Here is an 18790-nt window from a genome sequence, read left to right as displayed (position 1 = left end):
ATCTTTAAAGAAAGGCAGTATTTTCGGTAGGTAAATCACATACATATAATATATTCAATGTCCTGCTAATTTTTTAACAATAATGAGTCTGCTATGCGTGACTTTGATGCTGTTTATCAGTCAGCATGTATGAAGTCATGCAAGACGTCTGGGAAGTCTGATTCACTGTAACTGGCATTTAAAAGGACACACGCACGCACACATACGCACACACACTATTCCCGTTTGCACAATTACTCTGAAAAGCACAGATAATACTGCTTCCTTTTTCCTTACACTTAATCACCCACTGTACTTATCAGAAGAATGAATTACTTTGCTTACAACTTTCACACGCACACACACACCAAAGCAGATTCGACTGATGGCAGAGCTGCTACTGAAACAACGTTTGTCTTGGCAAGCGTCTGCCCCCCAGAACCTAATTATTTGCAGCAGCTGCTCATGCTCTTGTTTGTAGCACAGTGAAGCTAAACAGTTTAAAGGATCTCCCTTCTCTTCTGAGCTGGCAGTGAATGCTGCATTTTTTTAAACACGCCAAAGCAGCGTTGCTATGCTCTGAGTAAGGTAATCAGAAATTAAATCTTGACGCTGCCGGGGTGAAACTGAAGTGAAGGGAAGATTTATGGATCAGTCTCTTCAATACTGAAGGTTTAAAGTTGGGATTCTCTTTATTGCTTTGACTTTCTTAGTGATACAAATTGGCACTGCCAAGATATTGAAATGTAAGCCAGGCTGCTACATTTTTTGCTAATTGTGCCTGGTACAAACAATCGGCTTTGAAGGGGACTGCAGCATAATTTTGCCATTTAGGAAACTAGCTCAGAAGATAAATTCTCTAGTTTTTTTTGGAATGGTACAGTAGGTGAACACATGAATTGAATACACAGGAACCCAAGTCCCAAGTCACTCACTTGTACCATGAAATAGAGGAACCGTAATGTCATATCACTCGTCCAGGAGAATAAAAATGTATTTTAAGAGAAGTAAAAAAGTTTTCAACTACAGTGTTTAGATGTTTTAGAGCATTTACTGTACATGCAATGTGCATGTGATTTTTTCCCTTTTGTGATGGGCAGAAAACACATCCATGACTCAGTACCTCCCTATAAAAGTTATAAAACGTAGAAATCACAGATAAAGTTCTAAAAAAAAACTTTTAACCGTTTGCCTAATTGATCTGCCCACATGACCAAATTTTGTACCAAGGTCTTCACTGGCCTTAAAGCAGCAGTCATCACAACCTATTGGTGGTTGTGTTAAATACTTAAAGTAACAAACAGGAAGTGTAGCTACGGCTGGTTTACCAAGGTAAACAGAAATTCACACAACAGCAGCTTTCACCCATACAACCTCCTCTCCTCTCAGCCCGGCTGCTGTCCACGCAGTCTTTCACAGCTGCACAATCTCCATTTGCAAACACCTCATACACACACATACAGACACACACAGCACACACACACAGTGCCCGGAGCTAGGCATAAATACTATACATCATATTCCCACTCCACTGGCAAGTTTCCCTTCTCACTTGACTTGAGCTAAATAGCTGAAGTGAGGTGTACATTCTCTGAGTCTCTGCCTCTCTACTTAGCTCTGACAGTTTATCCGGAAAGCGCTCTTCAGCAGCTCATCCATTTAGCGTATACTGACACGATCTGCCAGAGGTGCACTCTGAATAAGATTTATGAAAAAACTTATCTGGGCTGAAGTGAGGGAATGTTAAATGCCACACTGAGTTTTGGGAATGTAGAAAAATTGCGCTTTAACTTCCTACTAGATGAGCTGACAGAGTTGAATAGAAAACAATTTATCTTCAGGAATAAAATGATATAAACACATAAACCCTTGTCCCTATTATAACCCATAGGATGCCCCCACTGACACCACTCATTATGCAGCATATTTGTTTTTAAGTGACAGCAAGCTTTTTCAAATCTACAGTAGCTTCCTTTCACTTTCAAATATCCGGCATTCAGGAAACTACAAATTAACAGATGGGTGCTTATGGATTGGGGGAAAAAAAGATGACATTAATGGAATGTGCTGCCTTCTAATCCTTTGAGACGGAGGAATTTGCGACGGAGGGAATTCCTGTCATTCAGGGGGAAAACTATGAAGTCCAGCACACACAGAGCTGCTGTACAGGCAACACAGATTTACTGCACTTGTAGACTCGTGACTGCATGCTGCATCAGAAATTTACTGCAAACTGAACAAACTAACAGGCACAGACACAGCAGAAGCTAAAGCAGAAGAAAATAGAAAAAAAAAAAACATTGTGAGAAAGTTAAGTACCTGAAGGCAGGAGAGCAGAGTGCTGGCTGAGTGAGAGGGAAGGCTAGGATTCCTCTCTGTGTTTTCCTCTCCTGTTTCTTCTCCGGGTCTCCCTCCGCTCATAGAGGGGTTTGTGTCTTGGTCTTGGGATCTTTGGGTTGAAGAGTAGGGGGGGACCACACAGCTCCTGGAAGACAACCTCTCTCCTCTAATCCCCTCTCCGATGTGATGACACTCTCTAACCTCGACCATCTGTTGAAACACGTCCCGGAGCAGTCAGCACCGTGCTGTGTCAAGAACCCCACTCCCCTGCCCAATCACAGACCGGCTGCTGGGTGGCTCCTTGCTGCCAGGAGGCAGGGACAAGGACACAGCTCACAGCTCAGTGCTGAGGGAGACACACACACACACACACACACACACACTCACACACACACACACACACACATACGCATGCAGTCACACACTCACATGCACACACACAGACACTCTACGAGATGGAAGCAAGAAAACCCCCAGTCATCGTAACCCGAGAGGTAGAGTAGGAGGAAGGGACAGGGAGAGTGAGAGCAGTGGAAAGAGAAGGAATGGGAGGGGAGAGAGAGAACAGGGAGGGGGGGAGAGAGCATGTTTAGGTGGCAAAAGCAGAGACAGATAAGAAGATGGAGATAAACTATTCTTGTGCTTTATAGTACCGTTTGCTTGTAATGTTACTTAACAATTCTCACAATCCATGCACACACACACACACACACACACACACACACACACACACACATAAATACTTTACCCTATGTCCCCGACCCCTTTCCTCCCATCCCTCTCCCTGCAGCCACAGAGTATGTGGTCTAAAGAATCAAACTAAAAAAGCAATAAAAATCTGTATGGGCTCTGTGGTGGGAATGTTGTTGGCACTAAACTGTTACATCTCCAGGCACAGAAGCACAGGCAGCAGCTCTCACACCTTTGTGCGATAAATCCTTACAGTCCTTCGGCTGCATTCCTGCCCTTCACCACCTATTGCCTTAAGTTAAAAAGGAGGGCAGAGGGGAAGGCACTAAAATTACAAAGCTAAGGAAAGAGTAAGCTAGAAAGAGAAAGAAAAGGAAAAGAAGGAAAGATAAGAGGGGGTGTGGGTTTACGGCTAGATGGCAGCAGACTGATAAAGCAAACATTTACAGCTTACTATCAACCCTCCGACATTAACACCATTACCAGTGCATTTCCTAAATGAATCAACCAATTTTGGGTCCATTCATGCAAAACACAGTGAACATTAGGTGAGAAAGGCTGTCACGTTAATCATTTTGCTGAACCACTGTCCTACTCACTGATCCATTAAAAAAGGATTACAAGACCCTGATGATATTCAGGAGCAACTTCAAAGGCGAACCCTAATGAGTTAATACCCATTCGATATCCGACAGCATCACAATGAGTTAATCAGAGGTGTGAAACCACAAAGAAAGGCTTCTAAGTGGCTCATTTACATTCTGTAAGCAGCCTCTGTTTCAAGTCGTCCTTTGATAGATACCGTTAAGTTCAAACAGGTTTACAGAGAGTTCTTAATGAAGACTTTGATTGTCCATCTCCAACTGACCTTTAATCAATGATACTTTTAATTTGTCCACATAAACATATTTATATTCATGCATATTTAAAACTTTTTAAATGTTTTTTATTTATTTATTTATTTTTTAAATTGGATCACTTCCTTTCATAAAGAACCATCTTCAAGACTGTTTATATTATACTGTACTGTTTCAATTATTTGCATGTAGCTTGACCCAACTGGTAAACTTCCATACGCTGTGATATTGCTCAGATCTCTCATGTGTAACAGATTTCCATTTTAATTTGATTGCACCACACACAAACACCAGAGACTGCCACTTTTTTCAGTGGGTGCTCCCAGTTATATTCCCCTCAGGTTTACATATCAGGATATTGGATTAAACCAAACAAAGCCTATTTTCACCAGGGACACGTGAAACTTTCCCCAGCTTGGACTGATGTTTGAAACAGGGGCAGCAGCAAGGGAGAAAAAGGGCCTTAGGGGGAAAAGAGCTCAAATTAGATTAACTAAATTCACAAAGACTGTCCCCAGCCCCTCCTGCATGGCTACACACATCCTAACCCACACCTCCAACCCCAGCCCCCATTCTCACGGCCGAGAGGTTTCCAAAGGGCCTTCAGGCAGGCCAGGGGCGACCAAATCCCTGTGCTCTTTACTGGATTAAAGATGGCTGCCCCACTGAGGGAGAGGGGTTGTTTTTTCATAAGCTGAGCACATCTGTAAACATCATGAATCCATCCAGACAGAAAGGTTATCAGGCAGAGTTTCCATGAGGAAAACATACACCGCATACTCCACCAAGGGCTCACCTAGAAACCAAACTTTTAACTTGCAGAAACTGGTTCCCACCACACATCATCCATTTTGCATGACCACTCTTAATCTCCATTTTCACTTCCACTGATGGACACAACAGCAACAAAAAAGCAAGGATAGAGGGAGGTCTATAAAATGGCCTCATCTTATGAATGACTGAATGACCTGCAGGGGGGCCAGTGGTTCTCTGGTAACCCCCATTCACCCTCCTTCTCCCCAACCTCACCAAGTCCATCATGGTGGATATCTAACACAGAAATCAGCAGTACAATGACTAGTTTTCTTTTACTCCAGACTTCTCTGCATGCCTATACAGTAGAACATCATACTCTTGTCCAAACTTACTTTTAATCTTGACCCTCCTCAGATCTCAAACTTACTTCCCCCTTGTTTCCTTCCAGCTTTCCAACCATCAGTTGGGTCTGCAGGTGCAGGCAGAGGCCAGTGTTGGGGGGCTATTCGGTTCACTAGCCCCATTCTCTATGGCTGAATGAGATACATAGGGGTGTCATAGCCGTGCCAGTTTAGACAGTGAAGCTGAGGCTGGGGGATACAGCAAGGATGTGGAGGAAGGCAAACCTAGGGGTGACATTGTCTTGTGCTAGACAGCATTTTAAATGCCAAGCACATGGCTACTGCCATACTAGCGTACCTCTGTAGTGCTGCAGACCCGTGTCAGATGACTGCTGGGTATCTAACTATTGAATCTGTCAGGTGCTAAAGATCCCTTTGAGTCAGGATATAAGACACTAGAGAACTAAATACATCAACTACCTCACAACTAATTAATTCTTACTCTGGGAGCAGGGCTTATGGCCACATCAGAGAAGCAAAACTGTTTTCAATAAGCCCAGGTGTGGATGAATTCATAAAGTAAGGTACTCCATGGTGGTGTTGTTTCTACATACTACATTTACTTTGGTCCTGCTGGTTCCCAGGACCCCTTACACTTCAGGGGGTTGAATCAGTGTCATCTTAAGTTCATACCAGAGAGGCACAGCTGAGAGCTGGGGATGACTGGGATACAGCAGGAGAGCAGGAGCAGGATACGCACAGTTGGTCATGAATGTACAGGGCCAGGAGGAGAAATGAAAGGCAGGAGAAAGGGAGGACAGAGGGGAGGCAGGAATACAGTAGGGACAGAGGGGCAGCAGGGGTAAAGAAAAAATAGCGAGCGAGAAAGTGGGGAATGGAGGAGGAGGTGGGCTTCTGTGGTTCAGTGACAGCTGAACACGCAGCACACGCATGTGGAGGGAGCTCTCCTCACGCCACCCCTCCTGCTGTGCCATGCATGTGCCCTTGTACTATATGTATGTGATTTAACATGCATGAAAAAACCCACACATGCATGCAGACAAGAGTGGCTGCATCTGCCACAATATCCTGAATAAACCCCACAGTCACAATAACATTTTGTTTTTTACACCCAAAGTAAACCAACACTTTCATACCTTTACCGAGTTAGCATTATGGTACTCTATTATATACTTGGATTAAGCATAATTTTATTAAAAGTGTGTTGATTGTTGATGTTTGTTTATCTTTCAACAACTACTTTTCTAAGTTACTTATGTGAACATTGGTAACTACCAAAAACATGTAAATAAGGGTCACTCATTTTGTTACTATTTTTTTAAACAGCTTAATTGAGCATTACCCTTATCTTGGTTCTCACAATTATGAGTTATTGTGTGGATGTAAACATGCTTATTATGTGTGAGGCATTCAATTGTAATACACAAAACTAACTAAATTAAATAACAATATATCACAAGGTTTTTTTAATTTAAAAGGTTGCCAGTCATTGTTGCAATAAACACCAAGGCTGACACCCATTCTTGAAAGACCCCACTGTCAAGCAGCTAACAGGTAGGGCTGCAGACAATGGGAGCAGACTAACACACAATGAACTCATTAACAGTAACCTGAGATCAAGTGTTAGGTAATGATGATAGGATTTAGAGGTCTACTAGTAATGACATCCACCAACAGACTTAAGTCAGATGCCAGATGTGCTATCACCTCTGTAGCAGATGTTTGCATGATGGTCAACCACGGCCACGAACCATCGGTGTAAAATCCAGTTCCGCTTAAATAGAAGATAATATCGCATTTTGATAAAATTATCTAATCTTGAGGTCTTTAACCAAGAACCCTTAATGTCATTAGTTCAAAGCAGTTAGCGTATTTATGTTTTTCTCATAACATAAAGCACAAGTGACTATCCTTCATTAAAAGCAATTGTTTCCATAAGCCATACTGCCTTTATGTCCCAATCACACATGTTGTTCTCTCAGCATCCCCAAAATACAGTTGACTTGATCCTTCTGCTGATCATTTTTGATCTGAAGAAAATTCTGTGTATCATTTCCATACATAATATCAAATGACAGGTTGTACAATTGGTAATGATAAACAGGTGCAAATACTTACTAACTTCCACAGATCTAGTTCAAGAGGAATGCAGACTATATTGGATAATTCTTGGCATGAAAAAAAGGTAAATGTGTCCAGATTTCCAAATAACAACAACTGTCAGCACAGACTTTGATTCCTTGGCCTTTTCAAGATGCCAAAAGCACTTGAGAACACAGAGAGACTCTCCATGATCAACCCTTTAGACACTGTGTGGCAAAGACAGGGCCTCTTATCTTCCAAAACCATGGACAGATCAGGTTATCAAATCCAAAGTCCATCTAATAAATATTTCAAACCTACGTTGCCTTGAATACAGTGACAACAAACATCTTAGAATATGTTTCAGAGTAATGATAAAATCCAAGTTTGGAAAATGACTAATGACAGTGGATAGAAAAACTCATGTAGAAATTTGATAGACCACCCAGGGAGCCATCTTAAAGATGGATTAGGGCCTTCCAAGAACTTCTACACAAGTTGGGAAAAGATAGAAAGCGAAACCCATCCTATCATTCCCCTTATCTGGTGGTTCACAGGATGACGGGAATGATTTGGGATAGCCTTAAGGTTCAGTAAATGGATAAATAGCTGGGAACCAGTGCTGTAAGCCACAAAGATATGAGACAGATACAACAGGCAGATACTGATCATTTTCCCTGGGTCCAAGGAAGAAGATGAAAGACATTCAGACATCTAAGACAATGGTGGTCATGTAGTGGCCAGGTTCCACAAACAAAGCCCCAGGGACCATTCAGACTTCAATACAACTGAATTCCACTTTTTGAATTTGTAAACCACGTTCGTGCCTTTTGTCACTCTTGTCAGACAAGAGCAGTACAGGTGAGCACAACATTAGTTTAGGACATCGGTGGGGGGTTAGAAGATCAGGAAGATCAACTGCAGTAATTGTTTTTTAAAATGAAAAAAATGTCATGCTCTGTAAACCTTGGCCTTCCTGTGGACAGTACCCTGAATATCTGTCATTTTGTAACAATAGAAGTGGCACAAAATGGGTTATGAAACATTGATGGGCAGCTCGATAAGAGAAGGTTCAAAAAGAAAAATGTAACAGCCAGTCTTTCCACTTGGACCAAAATATGACTCACAGTGAGTGCAAAATTTAGCAATTGAAAATCTTTTCTAAAGCCTTTGAATTCAAGGCAATTTCCTTGCAATTCTTGCACTCTAAAGTTGGGCTTACAACAGTCACCACACAGTCATGCCCTACTTTTCTTTCTTCTTTTTCTAGGACGACAGCATTTGTTATGTGATTGGTGCTAAAACTGAGCCTGGACACTTTCTCAAAAAATCTTTTACACAAGTTGGAATCTCTCATTACGCACTTTGGTGGAGCTTTTCATTATCATTAGTGTGTTTTTTGAAATGTGCATTTGTTCTTTGTGTTTATAGTACTGGCAAAGCAATTAAAAGCAAATGGCAAATAACATCTGCTGGATCAAACTATTTTCTTAACCAGATTACTCAGTCAATTTACTGAATGTGCCAACATTGATCAACTCATTCAACCTTCACAAAAGTGTTCTACATCTCTGAAAGTGTCTAAGTAGTTAGATTAAAAAGAAGAGATGGGATTTTGTGCACAAACTTTGTTTAAGGAGTTCACTCGCTCAGTCCCAACCTGAATATGAACCCTTTGTCTGGAAACGACAATAAGCCAAACATATATTTAATCTCAACAAAGAATGTGCTTTTGCCTCCAAATAATGATTTATTAAAGATAAAGGAATAAAGACATTGGTAAAGCATATCATTGACCCTGCAAGGAGAGTTCCACTGTAGCCACAAATCAACAGTCTCCACACCACCAAACAATAATGCATTCAACAAATAATCATTTCCCTTCATACCCTCCGACTCCGCAGACTCCACTCAGTCTCTTGGGTCACAGAAAAATCTGCTCCAAAAGTGTTTGTTTACACTGATATTCTCTACGGAAAACAGGCCAACTCTTTGTTAACGTTTGAAAAAAGACCCCCAAAAGACATTGAGAGAAGGCAGTAATTGTTGTCATAAAGCCAGTGTCCAGCTCCTTCCTGTCTCGGAGGAGCTTTGGGAAGTCTCATTCTCGCCGAGTGGTGCTCCGTTTCCGGAAGCCTGACTAATCCTCTCAGGCGAGAAGGTGAAAGGCAGGGACAAGGAGAAATGGGGGAAAGCTGTACGTGGGAAGGAGGGCCTATGTGCACTACAACATTCAAAATGCCTGCTTGAAAATAATCCCATAAAGCATGCCGCCAGTGGCCTGTTGAGAGGGAGAATTAGGATTTGCGTGGAGCAGATAGGCCGTTCAATTATCCCCTAAGAGGCCCTTAACTGTCCGCAGGCCACGATAAGGACCGAATTTTTCATTTGTCAGCAGAATGTGGCAAGAACAAGAGAGATACATAACTACATAACAGTTCCAGTGCGGTTCAGTTCTTAACAGTCACCAAAAAAAAGTGCAACAATCAACAAAACTGCAATGATTAGTCCATCGAAAGAAAATTTGAAAATCAAGTGTTTTGATAATCGAATAATCGTTTGAACAATTTTTCAATCAAATATGTTGCTGCTTCTTAAATTTAAATGTAAATCTTGATACTATCTTTAATGAAGATGAGAATTGAGATGAAAAGATTTGAAAACAATTGGCAGATTAAATCAATAATTTAAATATAGTTAGTCGCAATCTTTAACAAGCAAGCCAAATCCCAAATAATGAGGCCCAAGCAACTAAATTGGCAAGCTAATAGACATCAACTACAGCAATGGTGCCCACATGGAACACTTGGTACTCACACTAGTTTAATTGGAATACAAACTGGGTTTTCTGTGCCCAGTAAGATGAAAACACAGGGATGTGGCTGCGGCTTTTAACAGGGTGTTGGTTGGGTTCCTGGGCGAGCGGAAGCGCTGTGGCTCTATGTGATTTGTGATTCGCACGCGGGAGGGAGGAGAGGCCTTTTAATCTGTGCCCTAGACTCCGCTTCCTCTCTCTAGGAGAAAATCAGCAACATAAACGACTCACCACTGCACAACTGCACAACCACTGGGATGTTTATGACCCAGTGAAGGGCCACACAGAGCAGGAGGGTCGTTTGTATGAGAATAGGTACAAGAGCAGGACCCTCCCCTTCTCCAAGCTCCCTCATCCAGCCTCTTTTATATCCACGGGCCCTCTCACCAACCACACTCTGTATCCATTTCAACTCTCTCTACCTATTTTCCTTCTTTTCTCAGGTGGTCATCCCCTCGACTATTAAGAGTGCCTATTTCACAGACGAGCTTTCAGGAGAGAGGACCATAGAAGTCACGTCTCAAACAGGTGCAAATTCCAGTGATGCCTGCGTGCGCTTGGACACTACTCTGTCTCTATAAACCTGGGCCAAGTAGCACACTGAAGGTGATGGCCAGCAGAGATGTCTGACAGCTAGACCTGCTTTCATCCCCCATATAACTTGAATTTTCCCCATTGTTTAACTATATGTATGTAGAGGTGTGTGTGTGTGTGTGTGTGTGTGTGTGTGTGCGCGCGCGCGCAGTGAGTAAGGCAGACAGAACATAAAGAGGGCAAATAAATGTTTGAAATAAATGTAAATGCTTGTTGCCTTGATTTGAAAACTGTTTAATAATCAAGTCAGTGTCAACAAAACCTCTTAACATCATGAATATTTAATCATATTTACCATGACTGAATGGTATTAAAACTGTAACACACTCCAATGTTTTTCATTTCATGCTCATCCTGCAGACTGAGTCTGGAAACATGTACCGGACAGCCCATCCCAGAGGAGAATTCAGAGTCTGGGGCTGTGTGGGTGGGTGAGCACTCATTTGAAGAAAACTCCCAATAATCCAATTAAGCACATAATTTCCTTTAGTACACAGGAATTGAATCAACTGTCAGAAAGCAGCCGAGTCAGAGAAAGTGAAAAGCGAAAAGAGTGGACAGAGAAAGGGTAAGAAAAGGCTTTTCTGTGTACTGTTCAGCTGCTGCAGTGAACAAAATGCAAACAAAGCTTTGGAGAAAGAGGCTTTAGATCTCGGCAAACATGGCAGGGCCTCCCGTGCTCCACTTTGTAACTGTCCTGCTTGGCTAGCGATCAGCTCTCTCGTCCAGGACCAGTCTTTAGCAGAGATCCCTTGACCAAGAGCCAAGCTGCCTTTCACAGTGTGCAAGTGAGTGCGTGTGCACGCGTACTTGAATATGCATGAGCGGAGATGGGGCTCCTCCACTGTTCTCTGTGCTGTTGTATAGCTGGCCTCACATTCATAAAGAAAGAGAATGAAAAGAGGGGCTATAAGAATAATAGGGTAAATATGGATGTATGGGTATATTAGCTCCAGTGAGATATGTTGCATGTAGGCATTAATGTACATAATATCACCTATCATGACTCTTACCTGAACCCTATCATTGACCTCTGTTTAAGCAGACTTCTTTCTCTCTAAAATGACATGGATATGAAGTTGTTTCAGTGAACTCCGGCAAAGAGAGGGGCATTAGAGGGCAGAAAAACAGTACAGGAATTCAGAATATCCTCCTAGTAAGTGCTTATCTTCCCTCTTGGGGCATGGAATCTCAGCCACAATGACGAGGCCAAAAGGGAGAAAACGGGCATCACCTTGTGAATATTTCTGTCAAAAAAAGTCACATAGAAATCGTGGTTTTCACAAAAGCTGCCTGAAACATACGTTCGTATCGGGAAGGCACATTTAGAAACAATGCTAATAAAATCCAACCCATGTTTTCCCATCGCTGCCTCATGTTGGCAAGCCTGTTGATCTCTTGGATTTTATCAAGACCATCTGATAACAATACTGTGTGTTCACAATGATTACAGGCACACCTGGCACAATCTCAGGCTACAGGGGCAGATAAATTGTATAATAAGATTGATAAGATTACAAATAAAATTCAATTGTGATACTCATCATAACAAAGAACAAGGGAGAGAAAGATCAACAAAGAGGGACAAAAAAAGAAAGCAAGGAAGAAGCAGAAAAACAGAAAATGGAGGATGGAAATATGGTCACAATTACACTGGCAATAGACAACTTTTTTTGCTCTAACTTGCACAATGTAACGGCTATAGAATAATGAAACAATCTACATTTACATTGGTTCCTTAGGCTCACTTTCACATGTTTTTTCTTCTCTCTTATTTTGAAATTGGTGTTGATCATTTCTTCACGGAAATGTAGAAACAAATGCAGTATGTCCTGTATGGTTGGTAGTTGCGGGGCTCTGAGGAAAATGGAAAGCAACCCGACTGTCTCTGCAACAGCACCTCTTTAATATAGCAATGATTGTCGCAGAACATTTTCTCACAGAATTCAAAATAACATGGTCAGTAATTGAGTATAGTTAGAATGAAAGACATGAATATGTTAAGCTCTCATGCACTGACTAAATTTGATAAAACCCAACCTAGGATTTGTGAACTAATTTCTTTTGATAATACTAAATATTACAATGAATGAAATACCTCACAGCCTTTGAATAAAGGCAGGAAGGAGGGAAAGAAGATATGAACGAATGAGAGACAAAAGGGAGGTAGCATGGAAGGTAGAGAAAGTGCCTCTATTTGTGCAGCCCAGGCTTAAACTGTGAAAAGGGGTGCTCAGCTTTTCTTTTTCCAAGCTTTCATATCCTAAAAAGAACCCCTCTTAATTCCTCATTCTTCATTTCCTGTTCCTGTCCGGGTCCAGATGGCCAAGGGATCCAGAGAACATCCGTAACGGAATGACTGAAGACTTTCATGACTGAGTTGGTGCCAAGCAGGATAAAGTAAGTGGGAGGTAGAGGGATTTGTATCATCACAGTACAGACGACCAGCTTCTTTTACCCATAAATCATTAACTGTATTTTTGCAAATAATAAAAATAAAACATTTACTGGCAAACTAACCTGCAGACATGTTGTAATAGACATAATAGACACAGCGCATGCAGATATGTTTAGAGATCTCACATTTCTAATACAGCTGATGAACTCAAAAATCCTGCAGCTGAACTCAATGCGAGGGTTCAATTTGAACTCCTTAGAAAACTGGAAAAATAGTGTCTCGTTTTATACGGTGATGAATGTGTTTAGCTTGGTGTCAAACACGCTGAAACCATACACGTAAGAAAGAAAGGGATAAAACATGTTGAAGGCTTTATGGACCCCTTGCCACATATTGTACACCACTTGAGCTGATGGTGAAATCAAAACTGTACGCTGACTGGATTAAAAACAGTCATAAATATTACAGCCTATAGCTTAGATAAACATGCTTTGGGAACGCAAAAACATCACAGCTGTGGAAGAGCTTCTGCACTTGTCGGATCCCATCCAGGTATGTTAGGAGAAACAGAACATAAACTGACTGGTTTACGGTGGGCAATAAAAATAAGTATTCTTCTAATCGGATACTTCATGCTAAAAATAAGTGGTAGAGTAACAGCAGCAACACAATAAGGAAACATTCTTATGTTCCCCTTATACTGCAGTCATAACTTTATAAGCCTGTTTATCTATTTCTATCATACTTTCCGTATTCCCAATAGTGTCCTTGTAAACTGAGCAGGAAAACTGAGATAGGTAGCTTTGAGGACTATGTAGCTGATATGGGTGGGCGATCTAGCCAAAATATAATATCACCATCTATCTAAGTGCAACAGAGATCCACAATCTAAATTGTGGTGTTCTTTTCTCAATTTTGAGATGCCCTCTAGACTATAACCAGCCTATGAATTTCTCCATTACACCACTAAAACACAATACAACATTAAAGATATTTCTTTTTTGGCAGAAGCTCCACATCTGCCATGCCTCCAGCTTTAACTCGTGTTGCATTACTTACATCACCAAAGGAAGAGCCACATGAAGTAATTCGTCCACTTAGTTGGCTATATCACTCGATTGGTATGTTCACATAGCACAGATCTGCTGGTCAACAAGGTTATGTAAAGTTTGGAAACAGAAGTAAGAAGACCTTGAATATTGCAATTTGTACAACAGGCCTGAAAGGTGGATTGTGACAGCTTCATGATCGATCACAATCTAAAATCGTCAGATTGCCCACCCTGACTAATGTCAATTTCGTGGAAATAACTGTCATGGAAAAGTGTGGATTAAGGAGACTCAGCTGAGGTGTTTAACTTCGGGTAAAGAGGGATAATGGGTTACCAAAGAGATCAAACCTATTAAGCACTTCGCTAGCGGATGTATTACCAAGCCACACGCTGCAAGCTTACTGATATATCAGGTTAAATGATTCCGTTTTGGGAAACTGTCTGAATCCTGTTTCGGAGAAACAGCAACTCGGCTCAGCCACAAATATGTAGAGTCAAAAAAGGCTGACAGAAATTGCCTATAAAATGTGCTCTGTGCACTTTCCACATCACATCAAGTTTGCCATATGAACCCCATGCTCTTGGCATCTTCAGTAATGACATTACACAATGGTGTTCCATGTCAAACAGCAAGTTGGTCCTCTCGCATCACCGGCCAAATAGAAATCACAACCTCAAGTTTTACATCCAAGTCAAAGAAAACTAGGCTGCTGGCACCACAAATGTAGAAATCTGGATCAGCAGGAAGTCAAAGGGCTTTCACATCAATGTCTTTGCTCCCACAATTAAGACTTCATAAATATATCCCAGAATATAAAACACTTAAAATGGAGCCCTTTTGCACTGCATTTGACTGACAAGGCCACTACACTCCAAATTACTCACAGGCACACAGCAGGCAGAGTGTTTGGCCGAGATGTGTGTGTGGTGCCAGTGTGCTGTACACAAGCCAAACTTTTGGAGGCAATTGTCAAGGGCATGCAAGTCCTGGCCATGAAAGCCATCTGGAAAGTAGCAGAAACGCCACTATTTACTGCTATAAATAGAACAAATAAGGGCCACAACCAGAGTGATAATCCCTCAACAATGTGGCGGCTTTGCGGCATTACTTAATATTCCACGACAAGACTTGGAGGAAACGTGCTGATCCACCTAAGCGTCACGTTGTTCCTCTCAGATAAACTGATCCTGAACACATTATAATGTGAGACAGAGCGGTGGGAGAGCACATGACCTTTGACCTGGGCTAGAGGAGTTAGAGAGGCCTGGGATAAGTAGTATCTGACACTTTAGTCATGGAGTCTCACTAAATCCCCACTCATCTCAAAGAGTTCTCTTCAGTACAAATGGAGTGGAGGCAAACATTGCAGTCAGGTACACCACGATCTGTTGAAGACAAGATTGATGAGAGGGCAACAGGTCAAGTTTAATCATTTCTCTTGATCTAGCTACAGGATTGAAGAGTTAAATTTAACAAGTGGTTGTCAAAAAGCTGTATCTATAACTGGAATAATGTGTAGACAAAAAAAGGAAACTCAACATGAACGTCTCTCCAATTGTCCATTTGTTGGATGCAACAACTAGGGATGCACGATACACATCAGCCTGATCAAATCAATGGCCTGATATTGGGAGATTTATTTTTCGGCTATATTTCGGTGAAATTATAACTGAATGGAGCTGATAATATGATGCTTTCATTAACTGAACAAATACAGTATTTACACACTCCAATACAATAGGTGGTGTAATCGCACTAATGACATCAGACTGTTGCACCTGGGTAGAATAAGCCCCCAGGAAGAGCGCCAGGCTCATTACATTGTGAAAGAAGTGGCTGTTGCCCGCTGGATACATTTTTCTTTTTTTTGAGCGTCACAACCCCTACTCATTTGACCATCATAATTTGAGCTATTCGAGATTATCGCTCAGCTTATAGGTAATTATCATTTACCTGTAAAGTCCATATCATGTATTCCTGGTGACAACAGATCAAGTCATTGGATTCTATTAATTTTGCTGCTTCTATGGAGATCAGGAGATTCAGCAAGGCTGTGCATGATGTATATGCTATGGTGAGTTGATGGACCGGTTGCCGACTCAACCTTAACTTTAATCAAATGAGTCTGTTCGACACAACACATCAACTCAGATCAAACTGTCAAACTAGGCAGTGCTGATCAAATATGATCTGTTACTGCGTTGCCCATTTCTAACCTCAAATGTTTTCAGAGGTGTACTGTTTAGCTGTAATACGAGAGAGTTTGTGACCTGGCTGCCATGTTTTCCTGCTTGAAAATGAACGAGCCAAAACCAAGCACAGCCCAACTTTACGTGATGTAATCAGCCTGCTGGAGCATTTAGTGGTTTGGTGTGTCCAGGTGCATCCTCGCCAGAGGTAGTTTGTTTCCTGCTTTAGTTCACAAGAAAAGTGAAAGTGGGGGCCAAATCCCTAACCAGGCAACCCTACAGCCTCCCACATCTAGTCTATATACACAGATACATTTCAGCAGCCCCCCTTTTTTAAACTGATGCTTCTGATTCTCATTACCAAATAGCTTCCCCCCGCCCCCCGTGGCATTGTGTTTGCTCCTTCTTGCTTGACATGGGGGCAATATATTAAAATGTATGAGGCTTTATCTTACCCCGTTCAAACAGAGCCAAGTTGGGTTTGCCCAGACCACAATACAAAACACGTGCACATGCATACACATACACACAAAGTCAAACCCTGCCATTGTTTTAGTAAGAGGGCAGAATATCCACACTGGCAGTGTGTCTAAAATGAAATCCAAAAGTGGCCATTACATTATTAGCAGCAGGAAAGGAGATTAAGCCTCCAGTCCACAAAGACAGCTTTGCCAAAACCAAAAAACATGTATTTAAGGTAACGGTCAAATTTTACTTTACCACTGTTTAACGCTCTCTTAGTCATTTTATTACAAAACCATCTTGCAATTCACCTCTTGTGTCAGCTTCCACATTTGGACATTCTAACACTGCTTCAGTTGTTTTTTTAAAGGATCTCTGAATAAAAACATCAGTGAGGATAAACAGGTACGTAAAAACATAAGCTTGAAGAAAAATGTGTTATCTGCTAAGATGTTTAACTCCCCGAGGGAAGCAAACATGCTTAGACTTAATGCAAAACATATTGAAGTATTAAAGCCCCACATCCTCCAATGCTAGCAACAGAGCACAGCAGCTATCCTCACAATGTTCCCCTAATCCCCTCCAAAATGGGCCTCATCAATGGAACAAAAAAAATTGAAAAAAGATCAGGAAGTTCCTTTTTAATAAGGAGATGGTATGAGAGAGTTTGAGATTAATCTTTGCAAAAGTGCTGCAAAGACTATCTGGAGGAGGTTTCTTTTTTTGTCCGACATCACCATCAGCTCTGGGCTCAGTCTTAAACACATACCAATCATTATTGGCAAGTTTGTTCTGGCCATCCATTGGATAGGAGAAGGTTATCAGATATCAGCCCTCAGTGTTGTGTGAACCAAACCCTAAGGTCTAGCTTTAGGACATATCTATAGCATATCACAGATCCATCAGACACGGGGCCTGATCAAGCTGTTGCCAGGCTAAATCTTGTCTTGAAATGACAAAGTGAATAAATAAACACAGTAAGGATCGGAGAGTGTTTTTACTGCATAACATATCCCTGTGTATTTATGTCTTCAGAAGCGTCAATATAAAATTATATTCAGTTCAACTTATTTTTTAATAGATGCTAATCAAACCTGTACCTCCATTCTCTATTCCATATGTATTCACTTCACTTAATTCTAGAATAAAACTCTGGAGGAGTTTAAATATCGACCTGCAATTAGGATAGAGAAATACGAATGGGCCTACGCCATCGACTGTGCAAGCACTTGTTTATGTGCGTCATTTTCACTTAAAGAATTTGAGGTTCGACGTATCAGATATAGCAGTTAATGAGAAACTAACTCTCCAAACTCTTTCCCACATCAATCTCCCTGACTAGCTGGTGTGCTGTGTGCCTGTATCCCTGAGAGCTGAGGGGTCTGGTGGTAGACAGAAGCTCAGGTTAAGCTCAGACTGCAGATAAATCAACTTGGACTCATATCCTCCTAACTCCTTTCCTTTCCTCCAAGACCTCCCAGTTTCCCTGGGCCCAGCAGGACCACAAGCAGCTGTATCAAAACAACACTAAATCATCTCCACCACTGGTCTAGATAAACAACCTTGCACAAGAAAAACACTACATTATGCCAATCTATATAGCACACCAAAGAAATGCCTTCCCCAGAGCACTGAAAATGATACGGTTATTAAATTAACATTCGCTTTACCCACATGAAATCTCTTAATGCTCAGTGCTGTTTGTCCATTTTATTTTGTTTCATGATTAAATATGTATAGCTAAACTTTAAAATGGGTTAAGTGAAACGTTCAGGGGCTTATTACTGTAGTCTGAGTTCACCAAGTTCACCTGAATTGTAGAAAATTACAGTTCACTATTACCTTATCCAAAGATCAGCTCAAAGTTGCAAATTTAAAGACAAAGTTTATTTTGTTTTTTTTCAGTTTAGTATGTATTAAATTGCAAAGTAAAATCAAACAGAAAAGTACAGTAACAACACAAAAAAGAATAATAATTTCATTGAACATCAGTATGTCATACAGTAGTATGGGAGTTTGTTCCCGGTCTCGTCGCCCACTTGTGGAAAGTATGACTCAGACTTGACTCAGTCTTTCATATTACAGTCTTTGCTCTTGATCAAGTCCACAGATCTTTTATTTATTTACTAATTTTTTTAAACATGAAAAGCTAGACTGTACACACTGCAGAAAATGTTTGTCCTGCTATTATACTGCGTAGTAGATTTCGAGAAG

General features: G+C 41.2%; 1 protein-coding gene across 5 annotated transcripts in view; it reads right to left on the bottom strand.

Annotated features, from left to right (window-relative positions):
• Positions 1–18790, bottom strand: part of sulf1 (sulfatase 1) — an 83178-nt gene that overhangs the window by 35147 nt on the left and 29241 nt on the right. For 4 of the 5 annotated variants that reach the window (XM_084341291.1, XM_084341290.1, XM_084341293.1 and 1 more), the window contains one exon: positions 2299–2529. The exons of the other annotated variant lie outside the window; for it this stretch is intronic. The gene's annotated coding sequence lies outside the window, so the exon portion shown is untranslated. The remainder of the gene's footprint in view (positions 1–2298; positions 2530–18790) is intronic. 5 annotated transcript variants of the gene reach the window in all.

Source organism: Pagrus pagrus (genome assembly GCF_965226575.1).
Source record: "Pagrus pagrus genome assembly, chromosome: 20".
Lineage (NCBI taxonomy): Eukaryota > Metazoa > Chordata > Actinopteri > Spariformes > Sparidae > Pagrus > Pagrus pagrus.
This window is presented reverse-complemented; position numbering and strand designations above follow the sequence as displayed.